Genomic DNA, 5297 nt, shown 5'->3' with positions numbered 1-5297 from the left:
ATATCTTTTGGTCAGTAGCTTATTGTGAAGGTGGAGGTGGCTTACACTGACCTAAAATGAGCGATCAACAGACACAGCACTCAGCACAGGACGGGCAGAGGCAACTTAAAGTGAAAGTGCACTGCTTACCTTTTACTTTTACCATGTCTGATGTTTAAAAAAAAAACGTTTTCCTTTCTCCTTTAATGCATAAATCCCTCCCATTAGTTTCTAAAATTGTATTGTACTGTATCGTTTTGGAATTCTTCGTCAAAACAACCCGCCTCTTTAATATAACACTCCTATTCAGCGTGTGCAGTCTGCATTGTATGAGTGACATTCCCATTAAGCCAATCACAGCTCACAGAGGTAGTAAAATAGCCAATCAAATAGCACACAGGATCAGTTTCCTGACGCACACAGCACACATAATTTTGATAGGGTAGCGAAGTGAAGGCTTACTTTAAACAATTAATTTTACTTTGTGTCAAATTTTAAATCAGTAGCAAAAAAGTAGTCGGAGATGTCACGGAAGCGAAAGGTGGAGGTGGAAAGCAGAAGATTCCAAAATCGTTAGCCAGATTATTTTTTCACTGAATAATTGACGACAAGGCAACATGTCTGATTTGCAGTGCAACGGTTGCAGTTATGGAAGATTATACAATACAACGTATTTTGAGTTTACTCGAAATTAAAGAAACTATGGAGTCTCAATGAAAGGAAAGGACTTTTTTAACTTCAAGAAGCCATGGAAAGTGCAGAATTACCTTGGAAGAAACTAAGTGGTGGGATTACAACAGAGCACCATTTTGGTGGATAATAAAATTCTTTGGACAATTGTGTCTTCATTTAGTATTTAATTTCCAATAAATGTGAACTACGCTTATAAATACATCAAGTCTAAAAGAAAAATCCAGCACTTGCGTGGATTGATTTCAAATTTGATTCATAGTTGGTGCTGAGACGTTCCAGCTGGCATATACCGTCTATTAGAAAACGATTTGAGTGCGAACAGCCAATCAGCTTCCAGATCTAGCGGGCTTCTATTTTGCACAGCTGGCCGCTGGAATGTTGGCTTTTTCCCTTAACATTTTAATCTACAACTAATCGGAACATAAAAACATAAAAAGCTACTTAAACATACTTTCTGACGCTGGTCTAGAGACAAGGGAAACCATGTCTGTGACAGGACACCGTAATGAAGGCTCAATTTTCAGCTACTGGACAGCAAATCAGGAAAGACACGATTGGTCCACAATTCTGTCATCAGCTGGATCCAAACATCACCTTCCCTTAAAACCAGCCAGTCACACTGCCAACCCTGTTTCAGTTCTTTCCATACCAGCCAGTCCACTCCCAGCCAGCTTGAATGATGCCCCACTTCCAACAACAAGTTTTGAGTCTGACTCAGTACTACACAGACTATTCAACAATTGTACATGTCCAGATAAATTATTAGAAGAAAGAGTAAGACCCGAATAAATAAATATGTTAGCCAAATAATAATTTTAATAATAATAATAACATTTTCTCTACGTGTATGTCGTTTTTATATTCTAATTATGTTAGGGACTTTTTTTCTCAGAGGAAGGTTACCCAGCAAAATATCTGAAGTTCAAGGTAAATATAGTTTTTAAAGTTTTTTTAAAAAGAGAAAATAAAGAAATAAATTGTTTTCTAATAGCGATAGAGCCTACGGCTCGTGGACTCATAAGGCCAGTTGCGGTCATCTACCACAAGGTGGAGCCCGCATCGATGGGCTCTATTGCTCAATTATAGCCTGCTAGAACTGGAAGCTGATTGGCTGACAGTACTGAATTGTTTTCTAATTTGAAATATAAGTTAAATATTCAGACTTAGCATTCAGAGTTGTAATGACTCGAGTCGCAATTTTCGGTGACTCAACTCATTGTCATCAAATGAATCCCTGCAAGAAAAGACTTGACTCGAGTCTCTACTCAAAAGACTTGACTCGAGTCCTGGCCCAAAAGTCTCCACTTGACTGTCAGAGTCAGAGTCTTTATGGTCAAATAAATTACACAATCAGTTTCATTTTCAATAACTGCAGCCCATCTTCTGATGTGTACAAGCCCTGCCTCTTTATGAGTGAGAGGAACATGTGACAACATAGAGACAGAGAGAAGAATGTCAACAGCATGGAAGATAAATCTGGAGTTACCTGGGCTCGTCCAGTTTGCAAAAACTATGGAGTAGACTGAGAAATTTCAAACTAAAATAAACTGTCTAAAATACCTTTTTGGTCTTTTTTAAATTATTTCTTACCAATTGATACTTATTTGGTGGGTCAATCAATAGTACAGATGTCTATGGTTTTGCGCTCTTTTCCGATACGGTAAGTGCTAGTAAACTGTATGCTGCCTGACTTCTGTTAACTAATTTAAAGGTTGTTAGGTTAAGCTTCATTTCTAGTAGTTTCAATTTATTTTTTCACGTGTGACTTTGTTGTGCAAAATATATTGTGATTATCCGTACTTTGGAGAAAATTGCTGAGTATGACTATGATGCAGAAAAATTTCTGTATTCCATTTCTAAGTGTAACTTCTTTGTCAGTCTGGTATGTGCAGAGTCAATCCTGCAACTCGCAAAGTCTCTTCATTTGTTCCTGCAACGTGAGAATGTCGACTTGATTCAAGCATGTGAAGAAGGAAATGTTGTGGTTGACCTATGTGGTGGTCACCGGAATACATCACTATTTATGTACCAGTATTAACTGTTGTAAAACACACTGTTTAGATGTTTTAAATAAACTAATTCTAACTATTTGTGTAGTTGCTTTGAAGGTAATTTACTGGTGTTTTTCTGATTTCTATTGTATTTCATAGGCTGAAGAGTCTACATCACTATTTATGTACCAGTATTAACTGTCGTAAAACACGCTGTTTAGATGTTTTAAATAAACTAATTCTAACTATTTGTGTAGTTGCTTTGAAGGTAATTTACTGGTGTTTTTCTGATTTCTATTGTATTTCATAGGCTGAAGAGTATACACCACAGGCAAACAGCTTTTATTTTGTGTGTGCTGGGGACGGGGGTGCGGTGGGCAACATCTTAGCAGCAGGGTTGCCAACTGTTTTTACAAAAACCCGTCCACTTCTTCCTGAAAACCTGCCCAATCAGGAGCGTAAGTTGTGACATCACAATCGCCTCCTTTGTTCCCCATTTTAACAAATAGCAACCACATTATTTGCAATTGCAACTTTTTTTTAGGATGGAATGGTCTACAGTATGAAAGGCAGCACTTAGATCAAGAAGAATTAAAACTGAAGGAAAGCCCAAGTCCGAGCTTATCAGCAGATCCTTCACACTCTGACAAGGGCTGTCTCGGTGCTATGTGCAGCACAAAAACCAGACATTAACAGTTGAGTATTGTATATGATTCTAATAGCTTAAAACAATCAAACAAAAAATCACATCCTCATTTACTTTTACCTTTCTTTAAAAATATCTTAAACTGCCTTAGAGGATACATCACTATTTAATTTTGCGGTCCCCTTATTGTATTTCTGTGTTAAATATGTTATAGAATTAGCATATTTTATCCTGCGTAAGTTTAAGAAAAAAGAGACAAAGAAGTACTCATATTTAAGATTAATGCTATCTGTTGCATAAGTGTGATAGCTATATAAGATAGTTTACATTATAAGTATTATACATTATCACTGCTATTAGTTTAATTGATGAAAAACAACACATTGATTAAAAAAACAAAAAAAACATGTTTTTCCTTCAGCAAAAAAGGCAAAGTTCAGGGCTCGAATTACTGTATGGGGTTGGGGTCGATCCCTTTAAGTTTCTCCAAATAGTTTCATTTTCAAATGTCCTTTTTTGTTTTTCTCCCAATTTGAAATATCCAATTGTATTTTAGGCTCAGCTCATCGCTACCACCCTCACGCTGAATCAGGAGCGGCAAAGACGAACACACACTGTCCTCCGAAGCATGTGCTGTCAGCCGACCGCTTCTTTTCACTCTGCAGGCCCGCCATGCAGCGAACCCAGAGCTACAGCGTCAGAGGACAATGCAGCTCTGGGCAGCTTACAGGCAATCCCGCAGGGGCCCGGCCAGTCTACAGGGGTTGCTGCTGCGCAGTAAGCTGAGGACACCCTGGCTGACCTAAACAATTGAGGCAACCTTGACCCCCACCACTTTTACAATTTTGCCCAAGAGGAGGGAGCTGCACCTTCGGAACCCAGTGTTCCGGAACGGGTTAATGACAGCGCGTTATTAATCGGTTAGATTGTGCTCGCTCATGATACTAACACTGAGATGTGTGTTTAGTTGTAAGGAAGTCCATAATCTTAGAGTTTCATCTCTTTGCCGTCACGTATAAGAGTTAGCACAAGTTTTTTTTTTTTTTTTTTTCCATATTGTAGTAAAATGTTAAGAACATCTTATTCATATTATAGCGCTTAGTAGTATTGAGTTTTGCTTGAAGTGAATATCGTGTTAATAGAGCCAGATATGAGCTATCGTGTAAGAAATTGATTCTGTATAAGGAATGGAAGTATCCAATGCACAGGAACTTGCTTAAAAATGCTATTTTATTAAGCGTGTCAAAGACAGACAAAGATCAATGAAAACAGTTTATTCTCAGTTTCTGCACAGCAACTCCGGGTATCAGGAAACATACACAATACAAAGAATATATGCCAAAATTGCCGTACTTATACATATTATTGTATGGTGCTATTCTCCTTGAGACCCAATTATCCTTCTCCACACCTGTTAACTCCTCAGATGCGTAATTTCTTAAGCAGTGATATTGCAGACATATATGCTATCTCCTCCCACACGTCATTTCTTAAGCAATGAGATTGTAACTATTTTTGTTTTGCGTGACATCTACCAATTTAAACTGGCTTTGTTCTAACCCTTATGTTTTTATGTTGTATGAGAATAACCTTTCCTTCTAAGGAACCATCTGGCAGCATATACCACACTCAGTCTCATTTCCTTTCCACTGATGCTTCCCTGTGCTCACCACGTGTGTCTGCAGTTAGCACACCCCTACTATGTGTCTGTGGTTAACACTGTCTGAAAACCTATACATATTTCTTTAATTTATAATGTGCAAAGCAATTACTATTCTCCTGCAATTCTATAATGGTGTAAGAGCAAAACCAGTGGGACAAGACATGGGGCTGCAAGAAATAAATTATTTTTATTTAAAAAAAAAAAAAAAAACTTTGTAATTGGAGACAGTATTGTAAGTAAAATTTGTCACAGTTTAGTATCAGAATGTTCATGTGTAATGGAATGCTTTATATACATCAATAAAGGTTTTAGTGATACATTTACA

General features: G+C 37.5%; 1 long non-coding RNA gene across 1 annotated transcript; it reads left to right on the top strand.

Moving 5' to 3' along the window:
* Window positions 1-2978: 2978 nt before the first annotated feature.
* Window positions 2979-4323, top strand: LOC131696865 (uncharacterized). The gene is made up of 3 exons (XR_009306751.1): window positions 2979-3121; window positions 3208-3358; window positions 3866-4323. It is a non-coding gene; the product is annotated as an uncharacterized LOC131696865 (long non-coding RNA).
* The last annotated feature ends 974 nt before the right edge of the window (window positions 4324-5297 follow it).

This window comes from Acipenser ruthenus, chromosome 1 (genome assembly GCF_902713425.1).
Source record: "Acipenser ruthenus chromosome 1, fAciRut3.2 maternal haplotype, whole genome shotgun sequence".
NCBI lineage: Eukaryota > Metazoa > Chordata > Actinopteri > Acipenseriformes > Acipenseridae > Acipenser > Acipenser ruthenus.
Note: the sequence above shows the minus strand (reverse complement) of the source record. Positions and strands in the feature narration are given on the sequence as shown.